Source organism: Corvus cornix, chromosome 6 (genome assembly GCF_000738735.6).
Source record: "Corvus cornix cornix isolate S_Up_H32 chromosome 6, ASM73873v5, whole genome shotgun sequence".
In the NCBI taxonomy this organism is placed as follows: Eukaryota; Metazoa; Chordata; class Aves; order Passeriformes; family Corvidae; genus Corvus; species Corvus cornix.
In genome coordinates, this window is record NC_046336.1 from 26,648,893 (window position 1) to 26,672,443 (window position 23,551).

General features: G+C 40.6%; 1 long non-coding RNA gene across 1 annotated transcript; it reads left to right on the top strand.

Moving 5' to 3' along the window:
• The first annotated feature begins 7,698 nt into the window (after window positions 1–7,698).
• On the top strand, window positions 7,699–19,864 carry LOC120410211. The gene is made up of 4 exons (XR_005602198.1): window positions 7,699–8,169; window positions 10,229–10,288; window positions 12,839–19,099; window positions 19,644–19,864. It is a non-coding gene; the product is annotated as an uncharacterized LOC120410211 (long non-coding RNA).
• The last annotated feature ends 3,687 nt before the right edge of the window (window positions 19,865–23,551 follow it).

Consider the following 23,551-nt stretch of genomic DNA (forward strand, 5'->3'; position numbering starts at 1 on the left):
CAAAAAAGGAAAAAAAGTGTTGTTCTTTTACGTTTGAAGTCTTAAGTCAAAAGTTAAGATTTATCTTAATTAAGGCAGCTCTGATTTGATGGAAGATGAAAATCTAAAGCCAGTACTACAGTCAGTGACACCTGGCACACCTTCTTACAGTCATAAAACTCTGTGGGTTTTCTTGCAGGTCCAGGCATGACTCATTGAGACATAAATCGATTCTGGCTAAAAATTCCCCACCTTTTACAGCAGTTCCTTACTGTGTGTGCTAAAGGACATTAAAGGCATAAACATTATGTTTAGTCCACAATTTAATTAAATTCTGATCCTTGCTACTGATTATAGCTGGTTTCTAAGGATTTTCATGATGTTTCAAGTAATTCTCCTTTTAAATCATCATCTAAGTAAGCGGCTACATAATATTTAATCATTTACTTGAATTTTATGGGGAACATAAACCAGTTATTTTCGTAAGGAAGTGTCCTTCACAGTCAGCTAGTATAATTAAGAATGCCAGATCTGACTGACACGTATTTTAAGTTTGCATAGCAGAATGCAACATGAAGTTTAGATCTCACCTCATTAAATTATTCAATGTAATTAGCTTTGCAATTTTCATCCAGTTTGCCCCACTTCTAATGCTGCCGAAGGCTGTCAGGCAATGCGCACTACCTTCATAAAACCTTTAGAACAGTTCACCTATAGCACAGTAACAGGGCATGCCTGGTGTCTTTATGCAACTTGAATTGGTCCCAAGAAGAAGATTATTCCTTCCTGTTCTTGCTGTCATTAAAGAGCAGAACAATTTTTTTTTTTAACTCTTCAATATTTGAAAATAATTCAGTAATGCAGTGTAATTTTCCTTGAACTTCAGTTTATAGCAAACTTGGAATTCAGAAATTGTTGCCATAAGTTCACTTCAAATTTTGAAATAGACCATCTGGAAATAAAAAAGAGGAATGCATTTAAATAACCCCTCAACATAGTATTTAAGAACTGGATTTTTATTTCAATATTCAGCCGTCTTGGTGACCTTTAGTCGTCGTGAGAAAGTGAGATGGGGAAAGCAAGACAGACTCTTGCAACACGGGAAATGATCCATCAGTCTGGCAGCCACAGTGGGGGTGGCTGTTCAGACCTGGCACCTGGCACTGGAGGGGCAGCTGAGGCATGTGACCCTGTGGCACAAGGTGTGACATCAGGCACCAGTCCAGCATTCACCTGCCCTGTTCTACCAAGTAAGACACAGAACTGATGCTGTTGAAACACAAAACTAACACGTCTGAGAGTGCTGGCTGTTAGATCTAACCACCTCTCCTTTGCCAATGATGAATAGGAGTAGGTCCAGAAAATACCATCTTTGCTAATTCCTTCACTCAGTTTTGACACCATTAGGTGTGCTCCTGCAGACATCATTAAGCTTCTGAATCAATCTTTAGTACTGCTGTAAGGCATTTCTTTTATGAGCTTGTACGCAGGAGTTAAGCCTTTACTGCAATGTAGTGGTGTTTGTTTTTCCTTGTATGAATGAGCAACCATGTAATACATTATGTATTACATAATTATATTTTGTATTCTTGCTGGTGAAGAACACCAAAAAGAACTACTGAAACTGTTTTTTTAATTATCACAGTTTCCTTTAAAGAAAAAGCATGACATCATGTTCTCGGAAAGTTGGCCAACAAAAAATTTAAGTGGGATAGGGAAGAAAACAAAAAGCTTCTAACCACTATCAGAGAAATTTAATTAAAATTTTAACTGGAACTATAACTCCCATGAAAAATACTAACTATCCCATTTTATAAATGGCGTGGGGGTCTGGGTATCAATGGATGTACCAGACTTCTTCTGAGACAGTAACGCAGCAGCACTGCAATGGTGAGATAGCAGAGGTATGATAATGTATCAAAGTAATGGCCTTGGAGTTACAGGTCTTCTTTTATTGAGTGCAAGTCTAAAATCATTGCATCATCGCACCTAGACTGGACACAGGGTGTTGCACATCTACTGACCCTACCAACTCACCTTATTCCTGACTGTAGTGACGGTCCATTCAAAGATGAGGATCACTTTTTTCTTCCCAGGCAGTGTAATACGTCCTCATCCATCATCATCTTTTCTAAGAAAAATGATGCCGTAAGTTTAAAAAATCCAACAAACTGCAAAACCAAACATGAATTGCATGTCTTGTAGCACTACATTCCTTCAGGACTTCTGAAGAACTTGTAGGAGCAAGAGCCACTGATCAGATTTCCTCTTCCTGCCAAAGACAATGTAAGCAAACAAAATTCCACGTGTTTACAAATTATATTTGAGTCCCAAGGGTTTGAGAAGAACTCCCAGCTAACCTGAAATGCAAAAATCTCACTCTTCTGTCATTTATGGCTTATAAACAGATGGATTCATGCAAAACTTGGTCTCTTAAAAGCTTCAGGAGAGTTCTCCTGTCCCATCAAACTTCTACCTAAAAGTAAGCCATTGCTGATGATGAAGTCTTTTTTCTTCTACTCCTTCCTAGTCACATTAAGTACAACTGAGGTAACCATAAATGCTTTGGGGGACAGACTGTGTTCAATGCATTGAAATGGTGCTCAGTAAACTGGATCATGGGATTAGCAAGCTGACACTGAATAAACAATAGAACGTTCTCCTCAAATACCTCTCTGTAGGAGGTGGCAGGAAGAAGAAAAGTTGAGATTCATACCCCTACAGAAATGGAAAGATCTTTAGCCTCTCCATTCCTTAGTTCAAGTTCTGGACATTATTACCAACTAATGTTGCTTGTATTAAATGATTAGCATATCTACACTGTACAGAATAACCAGAAGTGACATGGCCAGGTAACAGCATCAGGACAAAAGACTGTTATTTATTATCATTGTTATCTGTGCAACCACCTCCTATCAGATAGCAGAGACAGGGCTTATTCAAGTTTTTAAGAAAGAGATGAATTTTAAGAACAATCTCAAGATCTTTCCAAAAGCCTAGGGGCTGACATCTGCACAGTATTTTCTGTTCTGGAGGCTTGCCAGCTGAAGTAAACACCTTATCTATTCAGGAAGAAGAGTGAGATGCCTGCCCAGACATCTGTCAGTGTACCACTTCACTTCCTCTTACCAAGTTTTCTGGAACTAAGCATTGGGCAACCAGACTAGTTACTTTGTACAGAAGACCAGATAGACTGCATATCCTTTATCATCTTTCTGAAAGAGAAAGCAAAAAGTGCGGAGTGAAACAAGGACGAATCCTTTAGAGCCATGGTAAGTGGCAAGAGGGATAACCTTCCCTGCTTAGGTGCCTATCTTTTCCCTACTTTGGGGGAAGTAACATGCAGTGGGAACAGATCTGCCTCCATAATGAGAAGGTTACACTCCATAATGAGAAGGTTACACAGCTCCTCTCATCACCCCGTCATGGAAGTGTGAGCTCTGGCAGATTAACTGTCAAAAACAGTCTCTTAAATCACATCTTGCCTGAACTAGAAGACTGGGCTACCACAAGAAAGAAATGTTTCCATCATGCATGGCACACTGAGCACTGCATCCAATGTAAATGTTTCTGGCCTGAACCCTTGCCTCGTTTCATTAGGCTGTTTAAGAGCCTACAGCAACCTCTATAAACCTCATCACATTTAAGACTTTGAAAAGCTAGAGAGAGACCCCATTAAGTAAATAGGGGGAAAGGGGAAGCGTGTGTTGTTCCACCTTTACCACATTGCCAGCAGGAGAAAAGTTAAAACTAAGCAAAATAAGAAGAGCTGCAAGTTCCACTTTAATAGGACTATCCAGGACAGTGACCTGTGAGGAGAATGGAGTGAACACAGAGAGCTTGACACCCTGAACAACCCACGAGACTCACAGACACACCAGCTGGCAGCTCTGCAGAGGCTTTTACTTGCAGGTACAATCTGAGGAGTGTCAGGACACTTGCTGAAAAAGCTGTGTCAAAGATGCTATAAACCATGTTCCAGGACAGTCTTAAAAGTGTTTTATCAGCTCAGTATAAGCTGCTAGGAGAAATTATAACCTCGCTCTTCATTCTCTTTGTTAGTTAATGTATTGTAGATGTTGTCATTACTGTCTTTCATATAGTGACTCCTAGTACAGCCTTCAGTTTCTTCACTATGTTCCCTCCTTCAAAAACAGTCCAGCACATGCTCCTGGATAACTAGCTTGGTTCATCATAACTTGTCTATGTTGGATTAAATTGACTTTGTATCCTGAAAGTTCTTAATGTTTCCTCCCTTCTCACAGCTCAAAAGTTAGTTTCATTTAGCTCTAAATTTAACAAGACCATTTGCTCCAACTGTGTTATTCTCCTTATGTTGCAAACAGCTGCTTCAACCTGGTTAAAAGAAATTTTCTTAAACAAAATGCAGATTCTTTTTAGAATGGCATGACCTTTAGAAAATATTAATGAATGTTATATTAACATACCAACTCCAGAAATAATGACTTTATGAAGATTGCAAATTTAAGAGTTTATCTAGTTTCTTTTTGGCAAGCACAAAAGGGGACTCTGGATCATGCCTTAATTTAATGTTAAGAAATCAAACTACTTTCTTTAAGATTTTGAGAGCCTCTTATGTGGCTTTTGAACACCAGGTATTAATGCAAACATAATGCAAATCTCAGGATGCATCCCCTATTTGCCTGGATGATTCAGAAATATCTCTGCACTCAGTTTCCTTCCCAGCCTTTTTTCCACTGAAGAGACGTACAGCAGCTATTGCTCCTTTCATAAAATCAATGCCTTAAAGAAGACTATCATACAGATGCCTCAGACTTCCAGCTGACAGCCTCTAAGGGCACAGGTTAGCAGGCTCTTTAGTAATCTGTGTTTTTATTCCATCTCCAGTCTCCAGCCACGCCCTTGACACAGTTCTGTCTTACTATTTTGTATATTCTGCAACCTTGTTTGGTAAAGACTTTTATCTCAGGACAAGTCTAAAGATTATGCTAGGTCATTGCTGCTAGTCTTCCATTTTCAGTTTGCTTAACGTTTCCTTTAACGTTAGCATTCATAGAAGCATATGAAACAGAGCATTAAGAATTAGAGGGTTCAGCCACAGCATTGATCAGCTTTTACAGTCTGAAATTTTAAGATATAAAGCACTTAAATTTCTTCTGAAAGTTTTCCATTTAGGAGAAAAAAAAATCTTCCTCAGCTGTGTTTGCTCTCAAAACTGCTAAGCAGGACATATTGCATGGACCCCAATACCTACTCAGAGGAATCTCTCGAGGTTTGCAACTAGACCTCTCACTTGGTGAAAATAAATAAATTGCTTACAATATCCTCACCCCAATAACTTCTACTGATAAATTCATACAGTATTTTAGTTTTAGAAAGTTTTCAGGTTTTCTTTTTGCGTTCCAAGACCAGCCTGCCAGTAAGCCAGCACAAACCCTCAAATAGATGCTGTCCTTGAAAAAATGGGCATCTGTTCTCTGGGGTTTTTGGGTGCGCGGTGATGACTGTACAGGTGTGCCTCATTTCCCATCACAGTAGCTGGAAGGCTTGGATTGCTGTAACAGGAGACCAAGTAGGAGCCTGCCTCTTCCACACAGAAAACAAGTGGGGCATTCAGTTGGTACATGCTGTTCTCTTGCTTGGGGTGATTGGTAAAGTTACAGTGCGGTTATGTATATTTAGAAAAACAAGTCTTTGTAAATACTTCAGTTGCCAATATTATGTTGTAAATACTGCAGAAGAAAGATGGGGAGATTTGAGGTAGGTGTTGGCAGCACCTGTAGTACATTTAACGTTCCAGCACTTTTTTGTTTAAATGAGCATAGTTGGAAATGTCAGTAGCCATCATGTGATGAGGTTCTGTTTTGCGAGTCCATCTCCCATCATACCTGGTTACTTTTCTGTATTCATTTTTTTATTTCTTATCATGCACACAGGAAGAGAAGGTGATGCTTCTAGTTAAGGCTAAAAAGACATGAAAAATAATTTGGGTATTGTTGTGGTTTAACCCCAGCTGGCAACTAGGCCCCATACAGCCGTTCACTCACTTCCCCCAGTATGTGAGCTTGCCTAGAACTTTCTCAGAAAGTGTAATGAAGATAAAATACTGTAGTCACCAAGTGAGATACTTGCTTCAGTGCTACCACTACTCAGGCTGATTGAATGTTGCAGAAAAATTACTCTCCTACCAACCCTTTCATGTTCCTTATTGACATTTCAGATCTTCTGCAAACCTTTGTGAGTAGGCTGACCAGCTCCATTTTACATGCTCAGTTTATGTTGGGATTTATGTTATTTGATTCTGTGTTAACCAACAAAAGTGTTGACTTTAAAAGTACAAAATGAGGACTCACACATACATGTTTCAATATTCAAAAGAAGCCTGAGATTGATGCCATGAAGATTTTTTGCCTTTTCTTTTATACCCCTGTTATACCTTTTTTACAACTTCTGTATTCCTAGTGCTTTTTGCCTACATTCTTAGACTTGTTTGTCAAGCTGAGAGACTCAACATTTTAGAAGCTTCATAGCTAGGGATCAGTGTGCCCCAGACCCCAAGGTCCTCTCCTGAATGCATTCTGTAAACCAAGATAGAGCCATCCAGGGGAAGGTTCCTTGGGGAGGGGGGCTCACTTGAGCCTCTCATTGGAGAATCTTTGATAGATATGCTCATTAGTAGAACCTATAATGTTATACCCGATCTTTGGGGATACACTTGGCGGGGTGCATCTCGATGCATATGACCTGGACGTGTGCACCTAAGGATCCTTAAAATAAATACCAAGGTAAAATCCCTTTTCCCCTTCTAACCATGTATGACTCTTGATTTTAAGACCAGGAAAAGGCATCGAGATCATAAAAACAACATTGCTGCTCTGTTGTCATTCATTTTTCTCTGCATTGACTGAACTGTAAAAAGTCCCTCCTGGCATGCTCAGCAGAGATGTGAACTGAAGGCCTTACTACAGGCTGAACAACTGAGGTGTGCCAGTGGTGAGGAAGGGCTTTCTTAAAGCACTTTGAATATAGTACTATCTTGTAGCAAATTTTGTTAGTGATCTGATTCTTGAACCTTGCTGATGCCAGCCTTGGCAAACAAGAAAGGCTGTCAGGCATTAGCAATCTTCACAACATATGGATATTGCCAGGTAGGACTGCAGAAATAAGCTTTTGGAGTTAAATTTGGTTAGATAAAGGGGCGACCCAATTTGGAAGGCTGCTGATACAGTGCAAGAAACGAGCCAAATCCCAAACCTGAAATAGGAAACCTTTGAAATTGGGGGTGGGGGCAATATATGTGCACCAGAATTAAGCCTTCTATCCTGCTGTAATTCCAAGTCTGGATGGCTTGCAGATACTGCACCCACCTTTTAAGGCTACATATCTTATAACATACTCTGCTATTAGAGAATTAAAACTTATCAGATTAAGCTGTGAGAATTGGATGTATACAAACCTGAACTTTTTGTCTTTAAGAGACTCCGCTCTGTAGCTTTTCCCTCCTTGAAGAACTTTTTTTTTTTTTTCGAAGTACACTCTGTGAACCTTGATACTATGTTGAATTGATGACTTCTTAATCTTAACTGTTAGCTGGAATCTCCATAACTTAATTATTCAGATATAATAGATACTGAGAAGTTAATAATAAACTCAGAAATCTGCTGCTTAACCAGCTGTCTTGTTAATTATGTTAGCAGCACACTGGCAATTGCTTTGATTGAAACAGCCTGGGTTTGGTTTGCCTTTCAGGCCCCGATCACTGTCCATGCAGACTCAGTTCAGCTGTGCTCTCTGCCCTTCCAAGCATGCAGAGAAGCACACCAGGTCCCCTGGAGAGGCTGCTGTGAAGCACAGGACAAGGACTCTGCCTCAGAGCATCCCTGCATACTTTTAATACTCCAAGCTCCTCTGTAACTTGCAGGGGACTCGCTGTGCTGCCTGATTCTGAGTAAATTGCTTCTTGAAATAGGAAGTGCTGTTTCTTATCATCTATTGAAGTGCAATACAAAGGCCAAATCTCCACCCATTCTGAACATAACATTCCTTTTGCTCCATCTTATAAAAAGGTGAGGTTGGGCTGGAGGAGACCAGGACACTCCTTCAGCTTCCTTGGAAACATCTCGTGACTAGTTGGAAGCATGAAGCTCCTGGCACTTTGTGGCTTTTTGTTTGTCTGTCTTTTGTGCCTCAATGTCTTTGCTGCAGAAGGTATGGTATATATAATCTTCTAACACAGGTTTCTCTTTTCCCATTCTTTCCATTTTTGATATAAAATGCTTATTTACTATGTTGATTTTAATTAAGAGAAACAAACAGAGCTTGACAATGAAAAGAAAGATTGAACTTACAAAAGGACTTGGACTGTAGAATGTGGTAGCATATCAGTGCTTTGGTTTGTATAGTAGTGCTTCGTCTGTTATTGCCTGTTGCCTGTAGTACAGAATGATTAACTTTTACCTTAATCTGTGTTCTGAAACCTGCTCTTCTGAAAATACTTTCTGTTATATTTTCCCAGTAGATAACCACCTACCAATCTAAGAATAATATAATTCTCTCAATAGTGGGGAACGTGTTAGTGGAAAAAGTTTCTACCCTAACTAAACAAGGCAACATGAATCAGGTCAACAGAGTATATGAGAAGTTCTTTTATAAAACAGTGAAACAGGTGAGAGTAACTCTTCTGACCTTCAATCAGTCTAAGTTTTTTTTCCTTTGTTTTTTTGTTGTTTGGTTGAGTTTTTTAAAACTGATATTCCACACTTCAGTTGTACTACCTTGAGGCACTTAGTTACTTTTTGTAGTATTCCAAATTCACAGAGCAGTTAAAATCTTAAAAACAGATGATTTTCCATCTGTCTATAGCCACATCTTTGCAGATGTCTTTCTGCATTTGCAGGAGGACAGTTTAGTAGATTTTTTAAATTGAGAGGTCCAATCTAGAGTTACCTGTGCAGATTTGAGGTTTGATATTGTAAATCTCTGAGACTCACCATGATTTTTCACAGTGCATATTTTATACAAGATTTAGAAAATAAATGTGAGATAAGGGAAAACAAATAAGCTAAGTGTCCAAAGGCCAGGAACAGCAGACTTGCCATGCTTGATATTTCCTAGAAACCTTCTAAGAATTGCTTTGTGTGTAAATACAAACATGGAGAAACATGTGGAAGCTGTTTTGTGGCTGGTTGTCAGCTGCCCAGTTTTCTCATTTACTGGAGTCTGTTCTGAATGGTAGAGCAATTTGCCAGAGCAGTGGTAGCTGAAGTCCTTCTGCTCCCTTTGCCTTTTCTACTTTTTATTCAAGTTTTTCCATGACCCTTAAGGAAAACTTAAGGAACAGTGCAAAGGGAGATGGAGAATTTCTAGATGTGTCTTCAGGAGCATAAAGGAAGCCTTTCCAGGAAGGACAGGAGATGGCCATATCAATAAAACACATGAATACCTGCAAGATCCTGTAATAGTGTTCCCTTTTTGTTTATGTGCATGGTACTTCAGTGAATCAGAAGGTGGGGAGGAAGCATGCAAAGGACACTGATGTGAAAGTAAAAGTGTCTAGGTTTGCAAGATAAATGTACTTTGCATGTTAAACCTGTTACATCAGAAGTAAATTATGATGACAAGACAGCTCAGCCTCCATCACCAGCCTTGGCTGTAAACTGTGCCTCAGTGATTTCCTGAAACATTAACCATATGTTAGATTTTGTTGATGAGAAATCACCTGCCTCTGTCCTTTCTGCTTCACCTCAGCTCCAGAGTAAACCTTTTTTTTTTCCCCTTTATTGTGTCCAGCACGTACTATGTCAACTGCAGTCAACAGCTCACTTATTTAGGTGTGGTAGGGAAGGAATATTTCAGTGCCTTGGTCCATCCAAAGTAATTTATTCTACACTCCTGTGCATCTGGACACAGAGATGCTCTTTTTTCCTGCTGGTAATTTTTTATATTTTCTTAAAGTGGTGTAACAGTAATTGTATTGCCTGCCAATGTGACATTTCAAAGGATAAAGAAATCTTGACAACGTATCTGATGTATCTATGAGTAATGATGGAAAAGAGCAAATAAGTTCCTGTTCCACACTAGGGACAAAGCTGTGCAGAGATCTAAAAATCAGTCATGATAATCCTTTGTTTTACAGATCTCTCCATACAAGAATGTCAGTGGTAAATACAGTAATCAAAACGTCTGTGGACTCTGACACATTTAATGTATATGTACAGTTATTTGCATTACCTGTCTCCACTGATAATGTATTATTTTTCACCCTTAGATCAGGTTAGAAAAATCTGCTGCTCAAAAGCATCCAAACTCAAGAAAAAAGCACATAAAGGTAAGCAGGTTTACGGTTTCATTACATGAATTAGGTAATCATTAGAGATAAATCACAGCACTCTGGGTTCTTTCCATCTGCAAACTTCACAAAATTTTCCATGCAGGTAAATATTATCTTCATTGTATCACTGAGAAATTTTTCTCTTTTTCTCAGGAAACTTACTGAGTATTTGGATCAGGAAGAAATAAAATTAGAAGAAATTAGAATCCATTTAATGCCCATAGTGTAAAACAATCAAGAGAAATATGATCAAGTCTGATTAAAGGAGTATCAATGTTCCTCATTGATAAGAACAGTTGCAAAAGTGAAATATTATCCTGGCTTTGCCTGGCTGTATTCCATCACCATCCATCTGTGGCTGCATTCATCCTCATGTATTGAGAGATGAACCAAAGTGTGATTCTGTAAATTCCCAAAAATCCAATTTTTGAACCCACAGCTCTACCGGGAACAAGAATTAACTGAGATTAAATTTGTCCTAAATATGTGTGTCTAAAGACTGCGGAAGTTAAAGTCCATAATATCCCTGGTTTCAGTAAGACCCCAGTGAAAAAAAATTAAACCATGAGCAAGTCTAGGATAAAAGGATTAGTATGCTCTTTAGAATCTTAACATCTTAAATCTTAATGTTTCTAAATGCAATAAAATGCCTAGCTGATAACTTTTGTTAAACTCTAAGGATAAAGAATTTGATCTAAAATGGTCTATTTCCTATTTCTAATCTTTTAACCATAAAATTATTAATTTGAAGTTCCAAGAAAATTCATTCTAGCTGATAAAATATCTTAAATGCTTTATTACTTTTTATATTTAGATAACTTAGGTGGAAATCTTTGTGTTTCTCTACAGTTTTCCTTTAAGTGGAGCCTTTCCTTCCCGTTCAGTCTCCGAGTGCTGAATCATGGGCTCTATTTTATAGGCAGAATCCCATTGGTACCAGGAGGAGTGATCAAATTGCAGCATTATTATGGGTTAGGGGTTTATAGCTGTCTGGGGCTCCTCATTTAATCAGCACATGTAGTAGCAGCTGAGGGCTTGAGCAATAGCAGGTTCCCAGTTGGCCCACAAGGCCTGGGTAGTGCAGTGCCAGAGGCACAGAGGTGGCTTCTGTCACTCCTGGCCTGACCTGGATCACACGTGCTGCTGCCTGCCTGATCCTGTCCCTTTTCCATGTTACTGAGACTTCGAGTGATAAGCACAGCTGTTACTTTTCAATCTGAGTACCTCCTGCTATCTGACAAAACAGGGGGTGTTTCAGGGTTTTTTACATGCAACAGGCATGAAGTGTCTCTGATAAAAGTGCTTGCAAAGAGAATATTCCTTTGAAAGCAGGCTGCTGTTTCCTGTGGATGAAGTACACTGATGCTGGTCTCACAGAGCAATGGAAGGTACTGTGCTGAAGGGGAGAAAGGAGTACAAAGAAGCACTCCATTAAAACCTGTAAATTCACCACAGAGATCTCCTACAAAGGGAATCTGAAATGCTTTCCTCTGTTGCAAGCACAGAAATACTTTACAGTCTTTGCTAGTCCCGTTACACTCTGCCCTGCTCCCCTGAGCAGTCCAATATGCTTAATGTAATCGTCTCCTGTCCTTACCGACAGCCAAACATTTTTTAGGTCAGGGATTGTTGTTTATTTGCTTCCATATAGGGTGCATCTTTCTGCTGCAAATGACTTCCTCAGAGCTGCTTGTGTCAAAATGCTTGATCTGAATTGGTTTCTGCTCTTACTGAGAGGCAGATGTGAAAGTTGGGCCTAATGCAGCAACTGCCCAAAGCTCAACTCTTCTGTTTAATGTGCAGTTCAGGACTGGAATTGTACAATGTTTGTTTTGTGTTGTTGCTATGAGATTTCTGGGTGACTTGTGCTGTCTTTTCTAGGGGGATGTTACTTGCTTTATAGTCTGCAGGCAAAGCACAGGGACTGCTTCGCAGCATTGCTCTGCCCTGTTCTTTGTACTGGGCATGTGCCATGGGCAAGCTGCAAAGCCACTTGGAGGCCAACTCAGTGTAGCCTGAGGAGGGGGTTAATATAACCACACTGGTTACTTCTTTTGAAGCAAAACCACTGATTCCGTAGGATGTTGTCATTCCATCAGAAACAACTGCTGTCCCAGAAAGCAAATGCTTCAAGCCAATGTGAGTCTGTGGTTTCTGTCCAGGAAATAGGGAGAATGTGATGATGGTACAGGGAAGATACTGTTTAATGTGTCAGTTGCAGAATTCAAGCTCTGAAGAGACAGTAGCATCATTCTATGTGTATGAAGACCTTCACCTATGGAAACTTCCAGCAGCCACAAACTTTCAGTGATTGTGTACCTCCACTAAGAGAAAATAGGCTGCTGGGAGTCAGTGACCTCCAGCAACCTAATGAAAAGAAAAAAAAATGCCATCACATCCATCCCTTTCTATTTTCAGATCACTGCTGATCTAAGCCTGCCCATACAAATATGGCTGAACTTCAGATATTAAAGTTCTGTGCTACTGTACACACTCCCAATTAAACAAATCTCTCAATTTTCTGTCTTTTCCATGTTTGTTTTACAGGTACAAGTTTTAAAATGACTCAACTGGTAAAAAGGAAATACTGCAAGCCTTGTCCTCGGCCAGTCCCTCTGGTGATGTCTGGACCACTTCCACAGCTAAAATGAGCAGACTGAGTGGGGGGTGAAAAGCATCTGCCCACATGCACAACTCACAGTGCTTTGCTTGAGGACCCTCCTTTCACAGATAGGACATGAGTGTATATTGCTGTTTTCTTTGGGGAAAGGCTTCAGTACTGTTTATTCATTCCTTCACTCAGGCACCTTTGTTAGTATTAACCTGGCAGAAAGAGCCAGGCAAAGCTGTCTGGCTGCCACCAGACTTTGTGTCAGTTGAATATGCCTCTGCACCAAACAGGGATTTAGCTCCTCAAGTAAGAGAATGAAGAGAGCTGGTTGAAGAGGTGGCTGAATTGTACTGGTTTGTATTTCTAGATTGCCTAAGAGGTGGCAAAGGGTTGATGCTTTGGTTTCTAGTTATCAGTATACATGCGTATTTAACCTTTTCTTTGAATGATTTATTTTATATTAACAAAGGTGTTTGTTTGTAGCCAGGCATCGATGATTTTTCCTGCAGCCTTTGTGCTTTGTGCCTGCAATCCACTTGGAAGTAGATTTCTACAAATGATAAAATTCTCATCATTTAGAAAGGGCTGAGAAACTAGATAAGCAGGTTGCTAAAAGAGTGGGGATGGGCCAGATTCAAGTAAGCTTTTCAATATGTCTTCCAAGGGGGCTAAATCTGACTTTAAAATCAAAGTGGCCTGGTTCTTAACTTCCTTAAGAGTGTCTTCAGGTGGTTATTAAAGAACATACTGAAAAGATATGAAACCTAATCAGATTTCATCTGTTCCTCTGAAGCCAGAAGACAGCTGTTCTTTCAAGACACCAGAGTTGTGTGATCACCTCAATAAACAAAGCTTACTGGAGCATGAAATAAATGCTAAGAATAATACCAAAGGGCTGAATAACAGAGAAACTGAAGCACCTGCTGATACTTTACTCATGTATCTTCTGTCCTTTCCTAACTGTCCTCTGCATTGCTGCTATTTCTCTGCCTGGGGGAGAGTCCTTAAAACTGAATTACTTTTGTTCATAAATTCAGTTTTCCTTCTAGTGAATATGAGGAGGAGTAGAAACCTTTTCTGCTGCTGGGGAAATTGCAGATTACAAATAGTAATTTTTCCCTCAGTACTCATAGTACTACTCTTTCTCTTAACATAATTGTCAGTATGATAGAAATTATTTCAGTGCCCTTCACAATTTGGGGGAGTTGAATGGGAACACTCAGAGATCTGTTGTAACACACACCGGCAAATGCAATTCTGAAAGGTCAAGTTTATGGGCACTTATTCACTGTCCTGCTCTTACTGAGAATGTTTCTATTGTACTGAGCAATTCTGGGTCTTCTGTGTGCTTGCTTTTACATTATTTTCATATTGGTTTTGAGAGTAGGTAGATCTGACACTCAGCTTCCTCTTTTTGAGACCTGACCATGCATAGCACTTCTATATCAAAGATAAAGGAGTTGCCAGTCCTCCTTGCAAGACCTCTGAATCAGGAGGTTGGTGAAGGAACTGTGTTTCATTGTTCTGTTGCTGGTCAGGGGGCCAACATATTTTATTTCTATTGTTTTGTGGAGCTCACAGAAAGAATCTGTATAATATCAATGACAAGTAAATGTGAAAAGCATTTTTGGTATTGTTTGCAGCAGGGTTTTACTCTGTAAAATATGGCCATGTGTTTACAGCTCTGTACAAAGCACCACTAATAGATTTGAAGATTCTTTTCTCTAATGGGAGTTTAAGCCCTTCTCTTTTATATCTGAAAAATGCTGAATGATTTTCCTCTTTGCCTTACACCCTCCAAACAGCATTCTCCAACCTCTCCAACCCTCCTTCAGGAAAATTGTTCCCTCTGATAACAAAAGCATAAGCCCCAGAGACCATTAACACAATTATTACAGAAATACCCTGGATCTCTGGAGAGATCCCAGGAGATAATTTAATGCACTTAATTATTTTTACTCACCAAGTTTCCCAGGCTGGCCTCAATCCCTGGCTGGGGGCTATTCAAGTTAAAGATGCTACTTGTGTGAGGTCCTAGGCTTGGCTGAGTAGACTAAAGTGGGAATCTCCAAATTTTTTCAGCATGGATTGTGACTGCTGCCCAAATGATTTGTTGCTTCATATAGAGGTATCAGAATGTTTTGTGTCCTCTTGAATGTAATTCCCCAACAGAGTTTGACTCTTATGTACCAGGCCATTTCCCCATGTGGTAGGACAGAGCTACCATCTGATCATAGCTTCACCTACAGGCATCTGTTCTTCCTTTTGTTTTCCTTTCACTTCTACATGTATTTGTCTGGCATTACCAGAAGAGAAACATATTTGCTCAATGGCTTTTCAAAATACACAAGCTGTATGCTTATATAAAGTAGTAAATTTATCTTGTCCAAGCTGACAAATGCATTTTTTGTGGTTTTGTGTGCATTCGGCTGTCAAGCAAGAAAATTGCCCAGCCCTTAAGTTGCAATAAGGATGTTTCTGAAGTGCCTCTATGCCTGACAGAACAGATGTTGAATCTTGGTCTGACCTTGTCAATTAAGTGAGCCAGGTGGCTCCTCACTTTGTTTACAGCTTAATACCACCAGCTAACACCAAATCAGTCTGTTTTATTTGGCACTATGACTGTGAATTGTCGGGAGCACAGGAGAAATGATCCCTGCTGACAGGGAGTATTGGTGTAGAAGTAAGTTTTGGGATTCCTTTTTTTCTAAGTGGGTAGTAGGAGAAATAAAAATATGTATTCTTTATACAAATTATTATCCCAAAAGTTGTAATGGGGGCTCTTGATGTTGGCTTTTCAGCCGTCTAGACTGTGTGGCTCACAACTGATGCAGGGACCCAGGTAGCCTCAAGGAAATCAGGATTTTGGCTCTGGAGAAGTTCTCTTTATCCAAAGCATGGACTACAGGGGCGCAACTTCTTGTGATTCCATTTGCCAAGGAAAACTACAGTCCTCCATGAACAAGGTCACCTCAAACCATAAACTCAGCTGAAATATAAAAGCAGAAGGATTAATACTTCCTGTGTAGATACACAGCTAACTCTTGCCAAAGCTGAGTAAGAGACTCATGGTGGCTTCAGTATTCATTGGATCAAGTCTGATGACCTGTTGCCTGACTGTTTTGTCGGAAGTTACTGCTAACTACTCCCTCATGAGTAGCTTTAGGAAAATACTGACAGATTGTGGAGGCAGGTCAGGTGTATGTGGACATTTTACTGAAGTTTCTTCTGAGAAGAATTTATTGAAAGCTTGTCTCTTCTGTCCCTTGTTAGGTTGAGGGAAAAATCCACTTACACCGTCATTTTTTTACCTCAGTTGTTATTCGATGTAAGCAGTTATCTTGACCACAGCTAATTGCTCTGCAGGACTCATTTTTTTAATTGCTGTTGGTGAGCAGAGAGAGCTCCCTAATGGCAGGAGCAAGGGCATTGGTTCCGCTCCACATATGCCTGTGGTTCACAGTAGCCTTCAGTATTATAAGACTTACAGCAGCCATTGGATAATCTACCTTGGTTTTGAAAACATAACTGCTCTTTCATGCTTTGTCTTCTGATCTTAGGGCAGGGCTATTGGCTCAGAAGGAATTCTGTCTTGAATGGTGCATTGGTGGGATCTCTGCTAGAGTTCAGTGTCTGGATATGGATTTGTTCAAGTTGTCATTCAACATTTGTTTGTGTGTTTCAGATGTACTGACTGTGAATACCTTCCAAGTGTTAGGGATTTAATTCCACATTTTCAGGCTGATGCTCCACAAGGGAGCTAAGGACAGATTTCCTCTAGGATAAGCACCTTACACTCACAATGCCATCTGGTCAGGCTCTGAACACGTTATCAGGGAAATCAGGTCACTATGAGTGATCCTCAGATGAACGTGACTGGTCCGGCTTCTGCAGCCTGAGAGCCACAACCACCTCAGTTCTCCCAAGAAGCTCTCATACCAGGCCCAGTTTCTGTCAGACACTCAGGCTGCAGCTGGGATGTTCCTTTAAGAGCTGATTGCTCCCAGCTGCTGGTACAGCACAGGTACTCAGGGCTGGTGATTTACACCTGGTCTAGGAGGCACTGGAGTCTGAGCATTCAAAGGCACCGCACACAAAAATGCCTGTTCCTTAACCGCCCACCAGGCACCTGTACAATCATTTAACCCCATTGCTGTGCACTCCATTTGTGATAAGCGTGGTGGAGTCACAGCAATGGATACATCCTGGCTAAAGGATCTCCAGGGGCAAAAGCCAAACAGCAGCAGGGTTTCCGTCAAGCATGTGACAAGCAAGATGCTGCTTAGTCAGTGAAGAAGAGTGCTTTTCTGCTGGGTTTTGTCATGTTGTTTGGTCTTCAGCGCTGATGCCAACCTCAGGGGGCAAAAAGACATATTCCTGAGGCACCCTTTGGTGTTTGCTTCATCTCTGAAAATCAAATCTCTGTAGAATGTGCTTCCAATTGTTTCCCAAAACTGAAGTGCGCTGGAAAATTCTGTCTTTGCTAGGTGGGTCCTCCACACAAAGCTTCCCGTTTGCATTGTCCCAGAACCCTGTGTCACGGTCAGTGCCAGTTGTGCGGCCTGTTCACCAAGCAGTGCTAAAACCTATCTGCATCACAGATTTCTCCCCAAGAGATCAATATGCCTGTAAAGGAAGATGTCTTCATAGGAAAAAAAACATGTGAAGAAGTCTATCTGTTTATGAATGCTATCAGAGAAACAGTGAGGTGGTTAAAAACAAGATTCTGTGTGAGCTGAGATAATGCAACAGTGTCTTCAAGTCCCTCTTTAAAGAATTCTTTTTGACTCAGTGGCTTTCCAGTTGTTTAACTTCCATTACTTGGGAAACAATAAATGATGGCAATTGTCACTGAGCTCTTTAATGTTCTTTGAATGTACCAAGGTTAAACAATTCAGCATTTTCCTTTTACTTAGTTAAATATATACCAGTACTGCTGCTTTATTCTGCACACATCTTCAGGTGTGTGGTTGATGAAAAGAGAGAAAGCACTATGTGCATGTTGACCTTAACCTCGTAAGCTCCACCCTTGATAGTCTTTGAAAGGAACTCCTCTTAAATTTCCATTTAAATCAAGACTCAGCAGTTTTTAAAAAAGATCCTTGAGTCTGAGCAGTAAAGTCAACCTGCTCTTCATAATTTTATTATAAAATGTACTTTGCACTTTTTCCTGTCTCTTGAACAGAACTTTCTATTTCCTTCCTCAACATTGTTTCCATGCTTTCTTTTGTTCCTAAACATGTCAATTTTCCTCCTTGTTGGTTCTCACTGAATAGGAAATTAGTATTTTGTCTCTTGGCATGATGGTGCCCCACCCATTCTTTGTCTGTGTGGGATCTCAAAGAAATTATTCTGCTGTCTGAATTTCCTCAAGTGCTGCACTACATTAATTTGTCTCCATTAATTTCTGTCCATGAGACTGACTGGAGTGTACATTTTCAACAAATATGTTATAAAATGGTGCTGCATTGCCTTGTTTGTTTTCAGACATTAATTTTGTACCAAGGACACTTACAGGATTTGAACATCTCCATTTAAGGCACCATATAATCGTCTTAAAGCCACAGTATGAAAAGGGATTTTTCTGTCATTTAATTTGTATTTCAGCATTCACTGCAATAACTTTGGATTATGTAATCTTAGTTAGCCGATGTGGGAGTCTCTTCTCAGGTATTTTATTCATTCTTCAACTTAACATCTATTGCTGAGATTCTTGCTATGTAGTTTTCTTGATTTATCTTATTGATAGATTGTTTAAACAAAAAAGGTAAGTAAGTACAGCATTTTGAGATAAAGTACTGGAAATTGTGGAAGGAGATGGCGAGAGCACAGTGCTCACAGGTAGAGCTAGTAGAATGAAGAGACAATCTTTGGGCTCTAAACAGGTTAAACTACTTGATTTGAGAACCATCATACACACACTGATTGTAGAAATCTCTCCAGGCAAAGAGTAGATAGTTGATGTAAGTGGGAATAGAGCGATAGTCTCACATGTTTTGGAGGTAAATTACTTCAAAGCTGAGTATTTAATGTTCCTGTAATAGAAAATTTGTTGACATATATCTTGTTTTATAGGTTAAGGACAAGCACTGCTTTAGTGTAAGGTTGCCTGGATACTCAGGTTTCCTCTGGACACAGCAATCCAAGGGAAAGGCTGGAGTATGTCCTGGCCAGTTGGATCTCCATGTCCTAACAAGGTAAGTACCTCGTCACTTAGTCCAGTGTGAGAGTTGCTGAGTTGTGGGATTCCCTTTTGAGAATGGTTTAAGGCACACCTCTGCATTCCCAAGAGAGGTCACAGGAAGAGCCACCTGTAGTCACAGTGTCGTACATTTACCTGAGTAAAATCCAGGGGCTGCATCAGCCCCTGTGGCCCAAGTGCTGGTGTGGTCCAGAGCTGATCTCCAGCGAGGGCTTTCATTCACCTGTAGTGTTTGCATTCGTGCCATTCCTGTACTGAACAGCTGAGTTTGGTTAGACATGGCAGTGCAAGGAGCATGTTTCATTTTCATATGTCCCCTGCTTCAACAAGTTGTGTTACAGTCTTGTAAGCAGGACGTCCACACAGGGATGTCCATGGCCTGCACACCAGCCAGGAGATTTATGGGGAGGACACAAGTGTTTCTTTGCTCTGCCTAAACAAGCCTTGTTATTTTTCTCAGCCACACTGAGTAAACTATAAAATTTTGATTTATTCATTATTCACACCCCAACTCTGAGTTATATGTATAATTTTTACAGGGAAAACAATGAACAATACTAGTTCTTCCATAAATAACTTGGACTGCTTGTCTGCTGCTAAATGGCATCCTTCACACAGATCTGTGTCATGCTCCATGGCACCACATCCATCAGACATAATGCTGCTGAAGTGAATGTAGGTTATCTAAATATACCTGGATATTCTAAGGACTATTTGTTCATTTTCTATCCCTGTCAAAAGAAGACAAGGTGAGTTGTTGCAGTGAACTATGAGTGATTCGTGGCTTCTAAAGAAGCAAAGTTACTGAATTGTAAATGGATTTTGCAGTGGTCTTTAAAAGCCTCTAAGCTAGTAAAATGGATATCAGGAACTTTAATTACTTAGCAGCTGCAGAAAATGTTCCCCTTTCTTCAGTTACCTGCAGCACCTGTTTTGCAAATGCTATAAAACACTTTTTGGCAGACTAAAACCAGGAGAAGCTGTATCTGAGATGAAGTTACTTCTTTTTCCCAGGAATTCCCCAAACCTCTGCTGCCACCCACAGTGAATGACAATAACTCATGATAAATCATGCAGGCAAATGCTCTGAGATTTTTGGTGTGTAAACTAGCATTTTTTTCGGCCAGGATGAAAGTGCCATATCTTTACCTGTGTGGAAAAAATTCCCACCACATTTTGTTTGGAAAGTACTTTGTTGTCTGTTTTAAAGCCACTGTGGAAATGCTAAAATTGCTGGATACTTGGTGTCTGCTCTCCCTCTGTTTTCCTGACATTGTAATTTCTTAATTCCTTTGGAGATAAGGAAATCATGGCTGAGTGTTTCTGTTCTTGTTATCCTAAAAAGGGGGGGTTCAAATCCAAGGGGTTTAAGGTGATGTAATTCTTGTAGTCACCTTTCTAAATCTTGGTTTTCCTTTCCAAGCATGAGGAATGTTTTCCTTCTTCTGCTTTGTGGGTGTATCTTCCTGAATCAGTTGAGTTACAAAGTCTTTTTCATGCTATGTCTTTTATCAGACTAACTTTTTTCTGATGAGGGTGGTGAAATACTGGCTGCCCTGAGAAGCTGTAGATGCCCTGTCCCTGGAAACATTCAGGAGCAACCTGATCTAGTTGAAGATGTCCCTGCCCACTGCAGGGATTTGGACCAGATGAGCTTTAAAGGTCCCTTCCAACACAAACCATTCTGTGATACTACCTAGGTTTCACCATTCTCCTGCACACTGCTGAGGTTTAGCATAGCTGCTTAGTGGAGCTGCAATATAAAAAAGGATGTGTAAACAGCTGAATTACAACTCATGTTGTTTGCTAAAGTCCTTAAACCAAACAGTACAGTGTCACTTTCAGCCTGGAATTACTAAGCTAGGAGAGGTTTATAAATTTATCCAAGATCACTAATGATCACATCACTATCTTTTGATTACTTTTATGTAAATTTAATGATCTTGGGCTGACTATTTATAGACTGTCTGTGCTAGATATGAAAACTGAACTTAGACCTCCATGTGTCACAACTGTAACAATGAGCTCATTTCCTTTAGAATGTTAAATTCATTCAATTAATAACAAGAGAATAACAGTGAGAGGGAGAAGGAAGTGTTTATTGGTTTGCATTTTAATCTGTCATGACTACCAAAAATTCCATGTCATTTTAACAAATTTGCATAGCCCAAGTGATGAGAGTGGCCTCATTTTTTTTTTCTCACTATTTTTAAATTGCAAATGCATGTAAGCATCCAAAAAACTGATTGAAATGCAACTCATGAAAACTGCCATTAATATGCCGAGCAGGCGTTCCCCAGGTGGGCAGCTCTAATGTGATCGCCCTGAGGTGGAAGGGCCACCCACGATGTGGGAAGAGTGATTTCTCTCCATGCCCCCTGCCAGCACGGGTGGCAGCAGGTGCCAGCTGGGATTCCAGTGACACAACAGGGCACTCAGTCCCTCAGCTGTGAACTGGGCTCCTCCCGCCCCCACCCTGAGCTCCTGGTGGCATTGCTGTGTTGTGCGAGGGGCTGTGCTCCTGGGGCAGTTTAGGTGCCATTCTATGTTGGCATCTGCTGCCAGTTCTAGTCTGGCCAACATTTTAGGCTGTGCTTTGGGACTGGGCTCAAGAACAGCTGTCTTTGTGGGGCCCACAATTGCCCCATTCAGGGCTGTGTAAACAGAAAAAGTGGAGCTCTTGGTACTGGTGAAAGCCCCTTTCTTGTCAGCCAAGAAAGGTTAAGGAAGACTGCTAGTCTTAGGCTTAAGGTTTAGGGCTAAATAAGTGAACATGGTGGGACCCAGGTTCTTCCAAGATTCTCAAAGGCTCAGAGAGATGAAAGATAACAGGGCAGGAGCTGGCAGGGCCTTGTGTGTGGCTGATCTTGTGTCTCGCCCCTGTGCCCAGCAATGATTTAGTTTCATGTTGGGAAGTAGCTTTGTCTTAGGGGAAGAAAAGTCTCCATGGCTCAGGGCGTCCCAGGGGGCTTCACAAAAGCTCCAGCAGATATTGCTAATCAGTGACCCAAACCCAGAAATTCTGTTCTGAAGATACTCCGTCTTTTCTGGAAGTTTTTCGTACTGAATACTAAACAAACAGCATCCTGGGAAACCAGTTGGTTCAGGTCAGGTGGGTATATTTGAGATCAGATGGGTATATTTCATTCTTCTTTTATGTTTCTTGCTACTTGATATATTAAAAATGTATGAAATAGAAAGTTTCTTCTACGTAGAGAGAGGGATCCTTCCATTCCCAAAACTGTTGGGACAGAAGGTACTGCTTTCCTGAAACCTCCTCCTTCCCCTTTTCTTCCAAAGGAGAAAATGCATCAAAATAAGCCTGGGTCCACGAGCTGTGTTGGTTTTGATCAAAGTATATTTTCTGACAGAAAAACATACTCTGTCGAATGTTGCTGTGTTAGGTATGGATCTGACTGTGCACAGACACATATTAGCTAGGTTTTCAAACTGTAAGGGGATTAAGAGCTCAAACTCATTGAAATTCAGGAGGGAGACATTTTGCTTCCTTGGAGATGCAGACCCTAGAGATTCAGATCCCCAGGGGATGCAACCAGGGGAACAGACAGCTATTAACTTTGACAAGAGCTCTCCATCACTTGTTCTAGGAAAATACTCTGTAGAAAAAAAAGCGTGTTTTTAGTTCTGGATTGAGGAGGCAGATGAGAGGACATTTAGGCGCTATTTATGTTTCCTTTTGGGCACCATGCAGGTCTATTTCTGTAATTTTATCAGTGGTTTAATGCTACTTTTGACAGAGGTGGGATGATTAAATCTGCACCAGGGACTAAATTTATACCCATCTTCTATATATGTATCTGCTCCCACACAGTTTTCAGCTTTGGATCCCCACATCATGAATTTAAATGCACTAAAAATACATTTGTTTTTCCTGGTTGCCTGCTGCAGGTTTCCCTGAGCTTTACAGGCCACTGCTGCAGTCACAGATTGGTTCAACATGGAGCTTCTGTAAATAGTGCTCTACAGGAATAGTCATACAGAGTCAGAACAAAGGTCTGATCGCGTAGGAGATGGTTAGAAAGAGATCAAGATGACAAAGAGCCTTCCCCTGGTTTAACTTCCAAGCTTCTGGCAGGTGGTAATGCAGTGCTCTACTGAACCAGGTTTTGCATCTGTGTCATCACATTTGTTAGTCATCAGTGAACCCAGTCTTCATTAATTTGTCTGATCCATTTGCAGCCTTTTTTAGTCTTTTGCTCTCGGTCCCATTCTCTGGCAAGTTCCATTATGGGTGATGAGTTTTGTTAATATTGGCACACGAGTTTTTCTTTTCTCCTTCTGAGAGCCTTTCAGTTGCTTTGTTCTGCAGGCAGAGGTGTCCTTCCAGCAGCACTGTAGGTCCCAGGGGATCTGCAGGTGCAGACAAGCCCTGTGCACAGCATGGGAGCAGCACAGCACTGTGTCTGCAGCAAAGGCCTCTCCCATG